We start from the raw sequence: 19716 nt of genomic DNA, 5'->3' as shown, positions 1-19716 counted from the left end.
ATGAACCTCTATGGGATGAACTTCAAAAAACAGATCCCAGGCTGCTGCTCTAACATCTAAAAGTTGCCAATGTCTCATGAAAGTTTTGGGCTTGCCTGGAGAATTACTGTCAGATCCGTTAAAATAAGTGGGTTAGATCTGCTGATCGGTATTTCGTATTTATAAAGTAAACACTAATAAATTTAGCATTTATTCAGATAAAGTCTACATTATTTCAACAATCCTCTTATCCTAGGGAAGGGGAACCTATGGCACTACAGAACTTTCTGGACCACTGCTCCCATCATCCTTGACCCATTGGCCAAGCTTCCTAGGCTTGATGAGAATCTGAGTCCCAATAAGATCTGGGGTGCCACAAGTTACCTACTCCTGCTCTACAGAAAGCTGCAAAGCAATCTTCGTCACCTTGGTGTTTTCCCATGAGCCCCAACCAGTATGGCCAATGTTCAGACATGATGGGATTTGTAGTCCAAGATCAAAACACTGCAGAAGTTTGCTATAAGGCAGGAGTTACTTTATGTGGGTTTGATCAGTGTGGTAAAATATGCTCATGCGTTCAAGATAGTTCCTATTTTGCTCCCACAACCCAAAACTTAAACCAGGTGAGTGGTTCTGGGAAAGAGGGGCCTCAAAGGCTGGAACAAGGAATTTAGAGGTGGCTTGACTGACCTGGTCCAGGTCTCCCAGTCCAAGCATCAGAACTTAAGCTACCCAATCAGTTTTGCACTTCCTGGTGTTCAGCACAGTTTTGGTTCAAAAACAAAAATTGATTTTTAAGCCTATGTTTGTGAGAAAAAAGTATTTTGAGATAAAATACATTTAGAGAAGCAAATTTTGAGAGAACATGGGGGGGGGTTGTTAAATACCCAGAGCAGATCCATTGCAACTAATGAACCCAAATTAGTCATGTGCATTAATTTGAATCAGTCTGCTCTGGGTATGACTCACATTGGCAACAACCCAGGATGGAATAGATTTGGGGATGAATGTATGCAAAACTGACATGAGCTAGAGAGAGAATGATTTGTCCATCCCTTGGTGGACCTTGTCAGCTACCAAGGATTGAGGGTGTTAACCTCTCCCCCAGCTTCAGTTTCAGTGATGGACAACAAGGATATTTGGTTCGAAAAGCACCTATCCTAGGTTTAGATTCAGGTATGGTCAGAGCACCCACAGCCCAGAAAACCCATATCAGGTTGTGCTTCATAGTGGCTAACCCAGCCTCCCCAACCTGTGGCCTTCCAGATGTTTGGGACTTCAACTTCCATCAGCCGAAGCCAGTATGGCCAATGGAAAGGAACAATGGGAGTTGTAGTCCAACAACATCTGGAGGCCACAAAGTTGGGGAAGACTGAGCTAACCTCTTGCCTACGTGCGTTAAGAATATTAGAGATTCTATGTGGAAAGAAGGGGCTACGTTAATGAGAAAGTACATCAAGGCAAAGGAAAAATGATGCAAAAATAGGAGAGGACCACAAAAACTCTGCAGTTCTCAAGACAAAATGGCAGGGTTGGCTAAAACACGTACACCAAGTATAGCTTGCCGGGAAGACCATTTTTCAAATGGCCTCAGACTGGGATGGCCTATTTGAAGCTTTGAACTTATTTAATAACATTAAGCAAGAACACTTAACTATCTAAAAGAAGGATCAGCAGCATAAATCAGACATCATTTCACATATTTCAGGATCAAAGCTGTAAAGCAAAATGATTTGTGGAGACATCTGAACAGCTCCAATATATCACAGGTCCTTTCGGAGGATACTTAGGAATATTAGTTGCCCAAATGATGATTTCTTTGGATGGCGATAGCCAAAAGAAAGGAAAATCGAAACTTTTTTTTAGTTCATTTCACAAGCTGGCTTCTCCATAATCATGATTTATCTCGAATATAAAAGGAAACAGATGTGGAGTTCCATGAATTTGAATTAACAATAATAATAATTTTTTAAAAAACAGGAGAGGAAATTACCAAATCCCAACACTGCTTCTTCCCAGGAACTTCCTGTGTGCATCTCTTTCTGATGCTGCCAGGCCAGAGCAGACGCATGGGAAAGGTACATCAAGGAGGGGTTCCGATGCAGAAGGTCCACATGCAGAAGTTCAAAAAGGAGGGCAAAATATGGCGTTTGGCACACAACCCAGCTTCCTTTCCCTTTCCCCCCAAAATAAGTTTCTAGCACTTGTGGAGGCAAATGTTATGCTTTGAAAGGGATGTGAGCTGCATTTGTCATCAATTCATTCATTTAAAAAAACAGTGAATATAATGAGGAAAAGTAAACATTGTTTTTTTTGGGGAAAAAACATTGACAGCTGACATGAATAACAATATTCCATCAATCATAATTAAAAGGTACAGATTGTCCAAATAGGGTATCTATATGAAACTGACAATTATAAGCCACTGTAAGAAAGGGTAGTGAGATCTTCAAACCACTGGGTGGTAGATGGTGGATATCCTTCCAACTTTGTAGTATAAAGCCACAGTCACACCACACATTTAGAGCACTAGTATGATACTTCTTTACTTTTTTTTTTACTTTCTTGGGCTCCTTGATCACTGCAGATGGTGACAGCAGTCACGAAATTAAAAGACGCCTGTTCCTTGGGAGAAAGGCGATGGCAAACCTAGACAGCATCTTAAAAAGCAGAGACATCACCTTGCCGATAAAGGTCCATATAGTTAAAGCTATGGTTTTCCCAGTAGTGATGTATGGAAGTGAGAGCTGGACCATAAAGAAGGCTGGTCGCTGAAAAATTGATGCTTTTGAATTCTGGTGCTGGAGGAGACTCTTGAGAGTCCCATGGACTGCAAGAAGATCAAACCTATCCATTCGGAAGGAAATCAGCCCTGAGTACTCACTGGAAGGACAGATCCTGAAGCTGAGGCTCCAATACTTTGGCCACCTCATGGGAAGAAAAGACCACCTGGAAAAAGACCCTGATGTTTGGAAAGATTGAGGGCACAAGGAGAAGGGGACGACAGAGGATGAGATGGTTGGACAGTGTTCTCAACATGAGTTTGACCAAACTTCAGGAGGAAGACAGGAGTGCCTGGCATGCTCTGGTCCATGGGGTTATGAAGAGTCGGACACGACTAAACGACTAAACAACAACATGATACTTCTTAGAACAATTACAGCTCCCTCCCAAAGACTTCTAGAAGTATAGTTTTTTTCAACTGTGCCAAGAGTTTCTGGAAGACCTCTGTTCCTCTCATGGAGCTCCAATTCCCAGAGTGATCAACCCCTCTTCACAGGAGACTCTGGTGTGATACTGCTTTAAAGGTATAATGCAGGCAGGGCATAATAAAGGTATAATGCAGGCAGGGACACGGGTGGCGCTGTGGGTTAAACCACAGAGCCTAGGGCTTGCCGATCAGAAGATTGGCGGTTCAAATCCCCACGACGGGGTGAGCTCCCATTGCTCGGTCCCTGCTCCTGCCAACCTAGCAGTTCGAAAGCACGTCAAAGTGCAAGTAGATAAATAGGTACTGCTCTGGAGAGAATGTAAACGGCCTTTCTGTGCGCTCCTCTGGTTCGCCAGAAGCGGCTTAGGCATCCTGGCCACATGACCTGGAAGCTGTATGCTGGCTCCCTCAGCCAATAAAGTGAGATGAGCGCCGCAACCCCAGAGTCGTCCGCGACTGGACCTAATGGTCAGGGGTTCCTTTACCTTTACCTGCATCTGTAGCCATTGAAATCAAAGGGTGCAGCTTATAGCAGCATCTTATATAGATGCACTCATTGCAAATAAGCCTTCTCTTTCCCTACGAGCAACCTCACTCAGTGGGACTGTTGATAACATTAGGACTCCATTGAAGAAAACATCCCAATTCAATACGTTAATGGGCTTCTGTGGCATTAAAGACACATAGAGTTTGAGTGCATTTGGCTCATTATCCTCAATAATGCTTAGCAGCAAGATTTAATGTAAAATCTTTTAGGGGGAGAAATCTTTACCAGGGAAAAAGAAAGAGAGAAGAAATATGTAAGTTGGGTTCTTTCTGTGGTCCTTAATTGATTTTTAATCTGCTGATGGTAGACTATAAATAAATGCTTAAAGCACACACAAGTGCAAGTCAATAGGAACTTTTATTAGCTTGCTTTCAGAGAATTATAGCAAAGATCGAAGAACTCAGAAGGACTCGCCAGCCTGGTGGCTGAATGACTTCTCTATTCTGCATGAGTTGCTTGAACAGGGCTTCTGCAAAAACCCTGGTTCAGACAGAACAAGTGGAACCTGCAAAAATAAACATGTTATGGTGTGCAGCATTCCTGTTCTGGGTTCCAGCCAGCCATGCTTCCTTCCAGAATACTCCATTCCATTCCCCCCCCCCATGGCTTCCGTTACCCCCACCTCTAACTGCACCCCAACTTGCGGTGCCCTCTGAGCATCCTAAGTCCTCACTAGGATGTTTTTGGCCTCCCACAAGCTTGCCGACACCTCCATCTTGTGTACGCTTTGGGTACATGAAAATCCACACTCAGGGGATGAATTTGCTCTTTGGCTACAGCAGGGATGGGGAAACCATGGCCAGCCAGATCTTGTGGGACTACGACTCCCATCATCCCTGACCACTGGTCATATAGGCTAGGCTGATGGGAATTGGAGTCCTATAACATCTGGACAGCAACAGGTTCCCCATCTCAGTATACAGAAATGTAGATTTCTACATTTTGGAAACTAAATTATCAGAGCACCTGCTTTTAAGCAGCTGTGCTGGGGGAGAAGGACTGGAGCCACTAAAGCCCCCTGCCCCATACACACACCATGTGGAGGTCTTAGCAAAATTCCCCTTTCCTCCAAAGCTGTTATTAGTTCCAGAATAAAAGTTTTCATTGGCACCATTGGAACCTTTTCTCTCAGGGTTAATAAAAGCTTATTTTGGGGGTGGGTAGATTTACAATAGGACTGCAGAGGAAAAGAGGTGAAATCCCTTCCACACATGCTTTTTAGTTCCAACTCTGCTCCCCCTCCCATGGCTGCTGTAAGCTGCCTTGAGCATTGTTTTTTTTAACTGTGGAAAGGCGGCATACAAATAATAAATGATGATGATGACGACCGGGGAGGGGGGCGTCCCTTCCAACTCTACAATTCTAGGATTCAGTGATTCCCTTTAGCCCCAGATAGCATGTGCTTCAGAATCTCATAACACTAGTACTTGCAGAGATCCTGGAGCGAAACGTTGGGAGCCAGATAAAAGAAAGTACTTTTTTAACGCAGTGCCTGGCTAAACTATGGAACTCACTTCAACAGGAGGCAATGATGGCCAGCACTTTGCATGTCTTTAAAATAAAACAAATTCATTGGAGGAGAGGGCTATCCATGAACAGGGTCTGTTCCACTGAGGTCCAGCGCCGAGGGTCTTCTGGCAGTTCCCCTGCTGCAAGAAGCCAAATTACAGGGAACCAGGCAGAGAGGCCTTCTCGGTAGTGGCACCCGCCCTGTGGAACGCCCTCCCACCAGATGTCAAAGAGAAAAAACAACTACCAGATTTTTAGAAGACATCTGAAGGCAGCCCTGTTTAGGGAAGCTTTTAATGTTAATGGATTCCTGTATTTTAATATTTGGTTGGAAGCCACCCAGAGTGGCTGGAGAAGCCCAGCCAGATGGGCGGGGTATAAATAATCAATTTATTTTTATTTTTAATTCTCTACACTACTAGCCATGAAGGCTCTACACTGGCTTCCATGGTAAGAGTGAGTAGCGCTTCTGAATACCAGTTGCTGGAAGTCACAGGATGGGAGAGCACTTTTATACTTGGTACCCGCTTGCTTCCCCCAGGTATCTGGTTTGCCACCATGAGAACAGGATTATAGGCTAGATGGGCCATTGGGCTGACCCAGCAGGTTCTTCTCATGTTCTTATGATGTGGGACTCATGGGCCCCCTACAAACTCATTCCTAGCATCTATGGCTCATCCCTATCAGGGAAAGCCATTGCTTTTGTTTTCACTACAAAATAAAATGGATGCAACCCCCAGCCACTGACTTTTAAAGCAAATGCTTGAAATAATTAATCCAAATGTATTAATAGGATACGGGGGTCTCACCATTAATTGTTTAATCCTTAGCTACATAATACTGTACCAAATTATTCCCCCCTCCTTTTCCCCCCGCTAAGAACCGAGACAAGTACAATAATTAAAATAAATTTCAACACTGCCATTGGGAAAATTGCCAACATTTTTCAAGAACTTATAATTTCCTTTTCTTTTCATGCACACACACACAAAAATATAGAGTTTTGACATCTTGGCATAAAACAGTGACTAACTGTTACGTTAAACTGAAGGCAAATCACTGTTTTAATCATGACCTTTCATCTGCCCTTGATCGGGGCTGGGGGGGGGGAGGGTTGGGGGTCGGGTAGAAATTGGCCACTTACAGACACAATTGCTGAGCGACGGCCCCATGCGGCTAAACATATTCAGAGTTGCAAATAAGAACGGTTCCTCCACACACACACACACACACCCAAAAAATAATAATAACAATCCAAAATGCCAGGAGCTTTCTCCACCATCAAAACATGTGCTTGTAGCTAATATGGACTGGAGTAGACACAGAAAACTGTGACCTTAGAAAAGGATGTTAAAACACAAGCCTTTTCACATTGTCTGTTACAGGTCACATTCCTACTTGCCCGTGATTACCTCAAAGGCGTTTGTCAGGAAAGCTATGCTTTTTATTTATCTATTCCCGAAGTATCGCTCGGTGCTAAACTGTACTAAACTCGCCATTGGTATTCTTCTGCCGCGGTCATTGCAAACCATGAATCATCCTAATACAAATTAAATTTAAGTAACAGTGTAAACTGTAATGTATGCTGCAGGATTATATTAAATTTAATACAATGTGTATTGGCAATATCTCCCACAGGGCTAGCTAGGCTATTAGTCGCAAAGAGGTTCTAAGCAGGGTATATATGCGATATGTAATTGAGTGTTCAGCATCATTGTCGTAAAAAAAAGGGGGGGAAGGATGTCAAATTTGTATTCATTGGCCTTGTTACAAGAACAATAAAAATTATGTAAAATAAGTTGCATGTCGAGGGCTCCAGGCAAAGTCCTCTTCCATCAGTACACAAACAACAATTGAACCGGTGAGTGCATCATTATTTACTAGCAAGACGCCCTCAGTTTGTAGAACACATGCTTGGTCTGCAAGTTCTGAGTTCAATTCCCCGCCATCTCCAGATAAGTCTGGGGAACTTCCTGTCTGAAACCTGGGACTTGAAGAGCTGCTGCTATTCACTGGAGACAAGACTGAACTAGATCAGGCATAGGCAAACTCGACCCTCCAGATGTTTTGGGACTACAACTCCCATCATCCCTAGCTAACAGGACCAGTGGTCAGGGATGATGGGAATTGTAGTCTCAAAATATCTGGAGGGCTGAGTTTGCCTATGCCTGAACTAGATGGACCAAAGGTTTGATTTGGTGTAATGCAGCTTCCCATAGGAGCCAACTCCTAGGGGTTGAGGTCTCTTCAGCCCCCAGTAAAAATTTTAACAGGGCCTCCTCCCCAGTTGATGGATATGGCCATTCAAATGGTGTGTGCATGCTATATCATGTGTTCAATTTTGTTGGCCATGGCTTACCTCTCCCCCATATTTTATTCAAGTTGGTACCCCTGCAACTTCCTATGTTCCCATCTGTGATTAATATCAAAAAAAGTCATGGGAGGGGAGCAATCATAGCTCAGTGGCTTGGTATGTAAAACATTCCTAGCTCAATTCCTAGCATCTGCAGGCAGAAATGGAAAAGAGTCTTGAAGCTGCTGCCACTGTGGGCCATTGTTTGGGAACCTGGGACCTCCAGGTGTTGCTGGACTCCAGTTCCCCCCAGCCCAATCCAGCATGGCCAAGGGCGATAGGGGTTGTAGTCTAGCAAAATTTGGAGGACCATAAGCTCACTGCTGCTGGTGTCAACAAACTGATGGGCTGGACCAATGGTCAGATGTGGTACAAGGCATCCCCAGCTGATGGTGAACTTGTGGCTGTTCCCAACCACGTCCCATAGGAACAGAATGGCAACTATTTTGCTTATGGGGGGGGGATTGTGGGGTGGCTCTCAGGGATGCCACTGGGGTGGGAAGTCATGAGCGCTTGGCCCTTTTTTACTGATTCAGGAGGGTTTATATGAACACTTTCGGGGTGGTGGACAGACACCTACATCAGATGCTTGGTTTCTTGGAACACTCCACAGCCACTTATGAGAAATGTGTAGCCATTTAAAACTGGGAATGGAGAGAATGTTAAGGGCTTTAACGGGCAGACCAAATCCCTCTCCCAGCCCTACCTAGAGGTGCTGGGGTTTGAACCTGTGGACTTTCTGCATGCACAGTAGATGCTGTACCATGGAGACATGGTCCCATCCAATATATGGCAGCTACTAGAGTTCTGTGGGCTCAGCCACATGCCAATTTTAGATTTAAAAAAATCAATCTGCTTTCCACCAGTGGATGTGTCAATGGAATAGGCTGACAAAGGGGTAGTCTCTGCCACTGGCTTTATTTAGTTATTTTTTACCTTGATATGCCACCTTTCCCTCCAAGGAGCTCAAAGTGATGTTGTCAGGGACCATGCTGAGGAGGGCTGGACTGAGGAGGAATGGTAAGAGCTACCCCCTCCCCCTGATCCTGAATCTTCCCAGGAGCAGAAAGACAGTATAGATTCAGAACTGTGGTTTGCAGAGGGGCATAGTTCAGAAGGCAGAAGCTTGGAAATACTGAGTGGGGAAGAGCTAGGAGAAGAAACACTGGAAGAGAGAGGGTTAACAGATGCACAGTCTCTGGAAAGCCTCCCCAAAGTCACGAAGAGCTCAGAAAGTCTCGGAACAGAAAGCGCAGAGGGTACAAGCTCAGATTACAAAACATAGGAGTGACGTAGATTAATAGGGATGGAGGGGGTGTAAACCTTAATTGGGAGCACCGCCATTTCTAGGAGACGGGTTCTTTGTTCTCTCGCTGTGATTATTAAATATTCTAACTGGTAAGATGTTCCTTTGATTTGATCTCCTTTTCTACTGCCACGGGGGGGGGGGGAGGAAGCCGATTCCACGAAGCTTGACAGATGTACATGACGCTCCTCTGCCCATTGTGTCCTCACAACAACCCTGTGAGGTAGTTTAGGCTGAGAGGCAGTGACTGGCCCAAGAATTTGAACCCTGGTCTCCCAGTTCCTAGCCCAACATTCCCCCCCATAAGAGGGAGTTCCACAATTTCGGAGCAGCCACCAAGAAGGCCCTCTCCCATGTCTTCACCAAAAGTCCTTGAGAAGGTGGCAGGACTGAGAGAAAGGCCTCCCCAGAAGTTCAAAGCCCAGGCATGTGCCCTCTCCAAAAAAGTAGCCTGGAAGGAAATGGGGCCTTCAGCTGCAAAAGTTTGTCAGCCCCTGCAGGGCATGTGGATAGAATGGGGAAAATAAAGCCACGTCTTCACCTGACTTTGGGAAGAAATATTTGTTTCTTTAGAGGAGAGGAACGCAATCAAGAGAAATGATTGTTTCTGTGGCTTCCCAGTATATAAACCGACTCTTTAAAGTACCCCCGTGACTGGACTTTACTACAAGATAAAATTCTTTAATGATATTTTTATTAAACCTGAAGGTGTTATGCCTTCACGATGTGAAGGGGGGGCTGCTCTTTTGGCCAAAACTTCTCCCCTGGCCTCATAAATCAACTCAACGGCTTATGAAACAACCATCATTGCATTACCATAAAAAGGATCAGGAAAACAGAACCGTCCTCCCCAGAATTTAACAAACAAATGATGTTTAAATGTGTGTTCAGGCCCTATTTAGCCTCCCATTTGACAGAAATGGAAATAAAACAGCCATTTTAAGCTCCCTGAAATGACAATATCGTGTTATCTAGATAAGCAACACGCGCGCACACAAAAACATTATTGAAATTCTGATAGCATTTTGCTTTACTGGTGGAGGGAAATTACCTGTAATACATAGTTTAAATAATTACTTTTAAACAAAAGCTTCTTTTCCGCATTGCTTATTTATCTTCCGAGGCCAACTCGGCAGGCCTATGTATTTTATTAAAATTGCCTTCAGACTGCTAATGGCAGGGCGTATGTTAGCACAGGAGAAGTGACGGCAGCCGGAGCCCTGTTCCTAATATTGGGAGCTAGTCCAGACGCTGAAAGAGCCAGGAGTCTGCTGTGCCTTTGACTAGTGTTATCAACACTTTACTTGCTAATGATACTGGTGGCAGCACGTCTTTCTGATGGGTCAGATTTAAGCAGGAAAGCTTATAATTGTGTTCACAATAGATGTGTTCCTTACAAAAAGGAAAAAGAAAGAAAGGAAAAGAAAGAATACTGAAATCTCTTCAGTTTGTGCAAAGCCTCAGGAATTATGCTGCCAGCTCTTTCTTGTTAGTATGAAGACAATCTCTCTCTCTCTCTCTCTCTCTCTCTCTCTCTCTCTCTCTCTCTCTCTGGCTTCCCTGCGGTCCAAAAATAAATGGAACCACAGAGCAAGAAGGAGAACATAGAATGGAGGGAGACTACATGGTCCAGCTCAGGGGTCAGCAAACTTTTTCAGCAGGGGGCCGGTCCACTGTCCCTCAGACCTTGTGGGGGGCCGGACTATCTTTTAAAGAAAAATGAACAAATTCCTATGCCCCACAAATAACCCAGAGATGCATTTTTAATAAAGGCACACATTCTACTCATGTAAAAACACCAAGCAGGCCCCACAAATAACCCAGAGATGCATTTTATATAAAAGGACACATTCTACTCATGTAAAAACGCGCTGATTCCCGGACCGTCCGTGGGCTGGACTGAGAAGGTGATTGGGCCGGATCCGGTCCCTGGGCCTTAGTTTGCCTACCCATGGTCCAGCTCTTACCATGGGCAGACTCTCTGGTGCTGAGGGCGACCCCGTGTAGGGAAAGAGGAATCTGGCAATTTCAATTTCTCTCAACTTCTCCTTTTCCCAATCCTGAATTCAGTTTTCCACATCAGTTTGCAATGAAAAAGAAGCAAGTCTTTGTGAAAGCTCGCCAGTGTTCTTGTGCAAATTTCTTTCCCTAAAGCAATTTCCCCTAAAATAAGGCATTGCATTGGGAAGATTTTGGGCATCACGTGGCAGGACAGAGTCTCAACAAAGTCGTGCTCTCCCATGCGCACGTTCCCAGGGTGTTCACACTCCTGTCTCAGCGATGTCTATGCTGGCTTGGTCGTGTTGACAGAATAGAAGGTGGCAGGTTCCCCAAGGACATGCTCTATGGGGAGCTGGCTTCAGGCACCAGGCCCATTGGCAGACCAACTCTGCGTTAAAAAGGTGTCTGCAAAAGTGACATGAAGGCCAGTAACATCAAGGAATCCCTTGATGGAAGATTGGCAGATGAAGATGATGGACTTTTCGGAGCTAGCTGACCTGACTGGAAGAATCCGCGACCAGAAAGAAGAGGAGTTTCAAGAGGACTGGAGGAAATTTAAGGACTATTTGAACAAATATTGTAATATAAAAAATTAGAAATGACTTGAAAGAAACAAATAGGCCTAGGATTAAACTAAATTATAATGAAATAAATGGGATTTAGAATATTAAGAAATGTGAATAAGATGGACTATAATTGGAAATTGTTTTAGTTTAATAATGATATTGGAAAGCTGTTACCTTCAACTACAAAGAAACTAGAGGAAGTCAACCAAGATGTTTCAAAGGTTGGATTTGTAAAGAATTAAGTTTGTTGTTATTGTTTATCTGTTTATTGTTCCTTTCCCCCCCCCTTTTTTTCGTTCATTGATGTATTTTTCTTTTTTTCCTGTTTTTGTGTATCATTCTGCTTTGTGGTTGTTGTTATTATTGTGGAAAATCCAAAAGAAAATAAAATAAAAGGAATCCCTTTCAGATGACCGCAGTGCCTGGAGACAGACAGTGAAGTTGTGCAGCCATAGCAGAGACCAGAGGAGGAATGACGGCTGGGAGGAGCGCAGAGAGAAGTAACGCCATGGTGCATCTGCAGCAGCACAACCAGACGCCTTCGTCTGCACCAGCTGCAAGAAAACAGGTCTCTCCCATAACAGCCTCTACAGCCACAGCAGGCGCTGTAACCTGTTGGTTTCTGCTTTCTTCACTGTGCAGCGAAGTGCTTGTCACGGGACAATGTTTTGCATTCCACAGTCAGAGTACTGTTGGCTTTCCCACGGGAATGGGAGACTGGATGTGACGTACACTGGTATCCTGTTTTTCACTGTTCTCTCGGTGTTCCGAGGAGGAGGAGGTTGCTTCTCTGCTCTTGCAGAGGCAAGAGGCATGTTTGTGATCTCTCAGCATTGAAGTGTAAATAAAGTAAAGTTAAGTATGTGGCACGTACTGCTCATCCTTCCGCTGTGTACAGGACTCTGCAAATACAACATTTTTGGTTATGGGCCCAGACAAACGCAGTCAAACTGAAGGATGGACTCCAGAAGCCGAGTCGGAATGCCGGCAGAGGGACAGAGAAACGGATCGGCGTTCCAACAGTTTGACTTCACTCCCAAAGGTACACTCCTCCATTGTCTCCGAGACAGACGGCTGCCAACAAACCCAGTATATACAATTTTCTACACAATACTTGGCTGGAGAACCGCAAAGCAAAATTTGAAAGGTGTTTCCCCCGGCCCCACCTGGCCTTGTCAAGGATTGATTTTAGAGAACGAATGGTGAGTAAGGGAAGTGGAATCATGATAGACGGAGGGGAGAAAGTGGATAGAAAAAAGTTATTCTCTCCCCTTCACTCATAGCACTAGAATCCAAGGAGTCTTGGCATTTATTTATTTATTTTTAAAAATTACATTTCTGTTCCAATCTCTCCCCCCCCCCTTATGACGTACAAAGCAAAACTGTAAGATTCACACTTCATTCTTTGGATTTCAGATGGGGGGCGGGCGGGGGGAACTGGTCCTTTTAACAATGTGGATAACCACATTTGAGAGAAGTGGAATAAGAAATAGAGGAGGATTTTTTTCCCCATGGCCCAAGAGTAAGCTGATCTCTTGAGTTGCCATTATTTATATATATATCAGAAGTTATTAAAAATATGAAGGATCATCCTCTAAGCAGGCAAAGATTTGCCAGAGGCAGGGGAAAAGGGACAGGAACAGCCTGACCTTAACTTCAAAGGAAATAACAGCGTAACATATTATATATATATATATATAGGCTCTCCAGTTATTTGAATGGAAAGTGAGATTATGACCAATGAGACTATAATATTCAAGTTAAGGGAAAAGTTATTCCAATATATATATATATATATATATATATATATATATATATATATATATATATATGATATTCTTCCAAACCACTTCTAAATTTACTTCATTTCACTCCAGCACAAGAAACTGCCATATACTGTCAGATCATTGTCCATCTAACTCAATAATAATGTCAACACTGAAAAACTTTCTGACAGTAAGAACTGTTCGGCAGTGGAACAGTCTCCCTTGGGAGGTTGTAGACTCTCCTTCCTTGGAGGTTTTTAATCGGAGTTTGGATGGTCATCTGTCATGGATGCTATAGCTGAGATTCCTGGGTTGCAGGGGGTTGAACTAGATGACCCCTGGAGCCCTTCCTATGAGGAGCAGAATGTGAGGTTTAAGAGTTAAGGAAGGAGGAGAAATTTAGGCTGGCCTACTTCAGAGATAAAGGAGCAATGTATTTCTTGCTGCAAAAAAAGGGCAGGGGGCAGAAGGAAAGGTTGGATTAACTATTATGCAAAGTATGCTATAGCATAGGCCTAGCCATATGGTAAACCCTTGGTAGGGCTTAAAGTGGATAAAACTATCATCCGCTAGGCACCAGCTGCTTCTGATCCTCACAACAGCATCTTGACACAGAGTGTTCAGCAGTGGTAATCCTCTACTTTTGATGCAACAAGCATTGATATGGCTCCACTACAAAAATTTCTAGAGCTGAAGCCGGTGAAAGAATAAAATGAAAGATAACTCACTGATGCGAATACGTTGTCCAAGAGATTCGGAATGCTACAGCAAGTAAGCATGATGCAGAACAAAAACAAAAATGCAAGCAAACGTCTCCTTGCCTGTTGCCATGATCCCATGAGACGGGCGAGAGAAAGATGAGCAATAGGGCAATCTCTTCTGAGACTCCGTCTGAACACAAGAACTAGTCTGTGTCCCCACGAGCCACTGAAACTGTATCTTATGTTGCTAGCAAGGAAATGTTGGTGGATGCCAATGCTGGAGGGATGTTAACAACAGATGGGTGGATAGTTGGAGGGTTTTTATATTATATTGTCAAGGCCCCATGTGTGTCTGTGCATCCACATCTCAACATGTGCAACAGCTGTACCATCTGCCCCCTTGATATCAACTATGGAAGGCAGGTGGTGCCCTCATAACTAAAGTATCTCCTCCGAAAATGCCTTAGTTTGGTCCATGGATGGTTAAGGGTGCAACACACTTGGGAGGTGCAGTATCTGCTCCATGACCTTGATGACTCCAGCTTAGGACAAAGAACTTGTGGCCCTTCAGATCTTGCTGGACTCGCAACTCCCATCAGCTACAGGAGGCCAGCCCTACCATTAGACAGCGAGGCAACTGCATCAGGTGGCAAATGCTGCTGCTCCCAAGTCCCAGCTGTATCCCTCAGTTAGAGCAGTGTGTGCCACATTGCCTAACTAGTCTGGAGCCCTTGGTGGTAGTGGAGGACACAATGCTGTTGCCAGGGCTGAAGTAAGATCTAACTGCCACTCTAGTTGGCTTCTGTATATTAATATTTTATTAGAAAAAGAGAGAGGGGGGGGAGAAAGAGAAAAAGTGAGTGAGGACTAATAATAATAATAATAATAATTACAAATAATAAATATATGATTATTTATTATTTATACTCCACCCATCTGGCTTTTTCCCCAGCCACTCTGGGCGGCTTCCAACAAAATATTAAAATACAATAGTCCTTCAGATATTAAAAGCTTCCCTAAACAGGGCTGCCTTCAGATGTCTTCTAAATATCTGGTAGTTGTTTTTCTCTTTGACATCTGGTGGGAGGGCGTTCTACAGGGCGGGTGCTACTACCGAGAAGGCCCTCTGCCTGGTTCCCTGTAACTTCGCTTCACGCAGTGAGGGAACCACCAGAAGGCCCTCAGCGCTGGACCTCATATGTGTATATTCTTATTCTTATTAAGTCAATAACCTAATAAACTCATTCCAAATGTCATTGTATTTATCTAAAGAAAGTCTGTGTCCATAAGCTGCCCATTCATATGTGTTGCCAATATTGTCAATTTGTCAAGCCATTGATTAAGAAGAATCATATCTCTATTCTTCCCATTCATCAGTATCAGTCTCCTGGCCACCATTAGGGTGTGTAGAATCCATTTTCGCTGTGCTGCTGTCAGTTTCCATATAATGGGTATATAGTTCAAGAGCATATTCACCTCTGAAAATCTTAAGTTTTCCCATAGTGTCTTGTTTTATAGTCCATCACTTTCTCCCAAAACTTAGCAAGTGTGGGACACAGCAGAAGCATATGTTTCAAAGAAGCATTGTCCATATCACATCTCCAGCAAAGAACTACATTAGATAGTCCCTTCTTATACGAACATAAGGCTTCTGTATGAGAACCGGGAGGACACATACTATATTGTCCTTCACCTCATTCAGCAAAATATTTTCAGTTGGCCCAAAGCCTGAACCAGCATGGTCAATGGTCAGGAATGATGGGAGTTGTAGCCAACAACATCTGGAAGGCTACAATTTCTCCATCCCAGCTCTAGCCATGCTGATGGCATAACACAAATGTGGGGAATCCTGTCTGCAATATAAGTTTCTGCAAACCTCCTGTGTTCCTTTCTTAGATTTTGTTCTCTTTCTGAGTTCCTGTGTCTTTATATGGCAAGCAGAATAATATGACTAATTCTATGTGTCCTGATCCTGATCTCAATATGTTACTCCTATATTTATAACCACAGTGGTAAGCATCCTAAAACGGAGGCATCCACACTGGGGGTGGGGTGGGAGGACAAAGAGAAATGACATACAGATGAGAGAAAGAAAACAAGGAAGAAGAAAAAACAAAGAATGTATCTTATCTCAGGGGAAACATTCTTCTCTTTAATCACTTCATTTTTTTTTAACAAAAAGAAAGAATTCAGTCTTTGTCTTGATGATGAAAAAGAAACACAAGCTCTTTCTGCCACACGGGTCAAAACCCCTGGAGAGAAAACCTTTTTTTATGTCATTAAAAAATAAACCACTGTCTCTGCTTAATACTACAAAGAAACAAATTAGAAGCTAAATTGCAGATGTACAGGATTATATGAAAATTATATACGTTTGAGAGCGTTCTCCACAATTTGCACGCACAGGCACAGACAGTGAAACAAACAGAATTGATGGGCAAATCATTCTGAAATGGCTAAGATTTCAATTATCATTGGGAAATGGCTTTCATGGGCATTCACACCATTGTCCAACGCATTTTGAAAAGGGTGCCTGCTAGACTGGATTGCCTGCCTCCTTGTATGCCACCAGCCACACAAAACAGCTCACCCCCTTCCCTCCGCTGTAAAAACAAGGAGAACAAAGGGTCTTGTGGCACCTCAGTCTCAAGAAACCATCAAATTTAATGCGCCACAAGCTTTCATGGACCAGAGTCCCCTAAAAACTGCACACTGTCAACTCCTGATGGAACCATCCATGGTCTGAGATAATGCTTGGGGACCTTCTACCCCATCTCCCCTGCAGCTGTTTAAGAAGGACCCATGTGCCCTGGACAGAAGGCAGAAGTGAGGAAGACCAAGCCAGGGAACCTGTGCCATCAGCCAGCCTGAGAGGACCCTGTTTCTCTATATTTCCTGGGAACCTCAGCTCCAGGAGACAAATCAGGCATCTCTTCCTGCATCTGAAGACCAGACTTGGTAGATTATGTTTCATATTTCAGGAAGCATGAGCTAAGCAAAAGTAGTATACATACTCATGACAACTAAAAACGAGACTGATACGTGAAAATCTGAATGAGGTAGAACAGGTGCAATAGAGGTCATTTCCCTTCCAAATTATAGCCAACTGAGTTCCTCCTATAGCTGTTTTTACATCCAGCCAACGCATGAAGGGAGCAGCTGATCCAAAAGCATGCTAAAGTCTTGAACTGAAAGTCAATGAAGTCAAAGCATACATTTTCAGCCTTTAATAAACATCCTTTTGTGTGTGTGCTTATAAGAAGTTCAAAGGAAATCTGTACCACGGAAGGAAAGAAAAACATTCCAATGAGCCACACAACCAAACACGGACAACAAGAGCTCAACAAAGGATTGCACAAGATCAAGCCCCAAACCTTTGTAACTTCCTTGTGTAACAGCTTACATTCAAAACATGCAGAATGGAACCTAATCTCACATCTATAATTTCCACTTGCCTGGTTCATTCTTGTTCCATTGACCATGTACCCCCACCTTCTCATTTTCACTGTTAAGCAATGGCAGTTTTCAGTAAGGCACAAGGAATTTAAAATGGCTGGGTTTTTCTTCTTGAAGAGATTGGTGCTCCAATATTTGGGGTTTTCCCACTAGGCCCAAGCCTAGTTTTAATCTAAAGTACATTTCTGAAAGCAGAAAATCCTAGACTTACCTGTTGAGCTTCCCAGCTTGACCACTGTCTCTTAACCACTCCACCACTCCTGTCTTTTATATCCTCATTTGCTTCTGAAACTGAAGAAGAAAGGGGGGGGGAGACACCATGTTACCAGTTAAATCAGGGGTCAGCAAACTTTTTCAGCAGGGGGCTGGTCCACTGTCCCTCAGACCTTGTGGGGGACTGGACTATATTGGGGGGGAGGTGAACGAATTTCTATGCCCCACATATAACCCAGAGATGCATTTTAAATAAAAGGACACATTCTACTCATGTAAAAACACGCTGATTCCCGAACCGTCTGCGGGCCGGATTGAGAAGGCGATTGGGCCAGATCCCGCCCCCGGGCCTTAGTTTGCCTACACATGAGTTAAATGGTCAATTGTTCTATGAAAACAAAATGAATGAACTCCAAACGCCTTACAAAGGCACACACTAAAGACTTATTAAGGACTGTTGATCTAGGGAGGCACAAAGCGGAGAGGGAGGCAGAATATTTGATGCACGGTTCTCCATCCCTCTCCGCTCATGCACATCAGCTTCAGCAAGAGTGGCCAGATGCAAGAGAGGACAGGGCTCTTGTACCTCTCCAGTGTTATTATTGTTGTTTCCATTTATGAATCACTTCCTGTAAAAGCACCTCAAAGCAATTTCACAATAGGAGTATTATATGCAAAGGATGTGTACGCTTGTGAAGACATCCATGACCTGGAGCATGGAAGGCAGATTGAGAGAATATGGGTAAAAAATTTAGGAGAGGGAAACGACAGAGACCTTACTGTGGATGTCTGCTATAGACCTCCAAGCTAGACTGAAGAATTGGATGACGACGACAACAACAACAACGACAACAACAACAACTTATTTATACCCTGCCCATCTTGCTGGGTTTCCCCAGCCACTCTGGGTGGCTTCCAACAAAATATTTAAAACACAATACAGCATTAAACATTAAAAACTTCCCTAAACAGGGCTGCCTTCAGGTGTCTTCTAAAAGTCAGATAGTTGCTTATTTCCTTGACATCTGATGGGAGGGCATTCCACAGGACGGGTGCCACTACTGAGAAGGCCCTCTGCCTTCCTACAGCAGCTTTCCAAACGTTCAAAAAAGGGAGCTATAGGAACCATGGGAGACATCAATTACCCAGTATCTGTTGGAACTCAAAACTCTGCCAAGAAATGTAAGGTCCAACAAATTCTTCCATTGCCTTGCTGACAAGTTTCATTCCTGATGCTGGAATCCAGCTGGGAAGAGAGGGAGGCAACATGTTTCTCTACCGTGTGGCTGATAGGGCAGAGGAGCCAACGACAGGCAGTCTCAGCTCCGTCTAGTTTTCTCCCCATCTTCCTGCCTGCTGAGTTCTACAAGGGGCAACCCTGAGGCAAAGGAAGAGGAAGCAGACATGCAGATGCACCCCCTGGGCTGGCTGTTAAGAAAAGGCCGCCAGATGGCAGCTGGCTGAGCACAGAGAGGGTTTGATGGGGCACCCTGAAAGCACCCTGACTCATGGATTCCCATCGAGAAACTGGCAACATTGGCATAAAATGGCTCTGCCAGCTGATTAAAGTGGGGCTGAGCAAAGCAAGCCTGAAAGGTGAGAGATCTTTCAGCAGGCACACAAATCAGCGGTTGATAGTACAACATAATGCTAAACTGCCTCAAACTCTTTATGGGAAGGCGAAACAAAAAATAAGCAGAGAGGACCTGCATCCCATCTGACTGTATTATCCACGCTGGTGGGTTTTTTCGTTCTCGCCTCTAGAGATTGCAAGGATGGGAACAAAACTACCAAAGAGTTAAACCCAAAGCCATTTATACACCACAGACCATGCACTACTTTTTTTTCCCCCTTGGGTGAACAAATGAGACATTCTTTGCACTTTGCTTGTAGGCACATCATGAGTTTTGCGGATGACAGTGTGAAACTAGCAGCTTCTTTTCAACAGTGTCACGCTTTCGTAAACAAAGAAGAGATAGAGACTCTTTCCTTTCCTGAAATGTTGCTTTTTCCTAATGCATTGTCGCCGTTACTGTCATTGGATATATTTCCCCTTTGCTTTCTAAAATAAAATTAGTTTTCTTTTAAAAAAAATGAAAGCACGGTAG

At 43.8% G+C, this 19716-nt stretch overlaps 1 protein-coding gene across 3 annotated transcripts in view; it reads right to left on the bottom strand.

Moving 5' to 3' along the window:
• The window catches only part of SOX5 (SRY-box transcription factor 5), a 771121-nt gene that overhangs the window by 560414 nt on the left and 190991 nt on the right, over positions 1-19716 (bottom strand). For all 3 annotated transcript variants that reach the window (XM_028746002.2, XM_077935293.1, XM_028746004.2), the window contains exon 3: positions 17607-17686. The gene's annotated coding sequence lies outside the window, so the exon portion shown is untranslated. The remainder of the gene's footprint in view (positions 1-17606; positions 17687-19716) is intronic.

Source organism: Podarcis muralis, chromosome 10, assembly GCF_964188315.1.
Source record: "Podarcis muralis chromosome 10, rPodMur119.hap1.1, whole genome shotgun sequence".
NCBI classification, from domain to species: domain Eukaryota; kingdom Metazoa; phylum Chordata; class Lepidosauria; order Squamata; family Lacertidae; genus Podarcis; species Podarcis muralis.
This window is presented reverse-complemented; position numbering and strand designations above follow the sequence as displayed.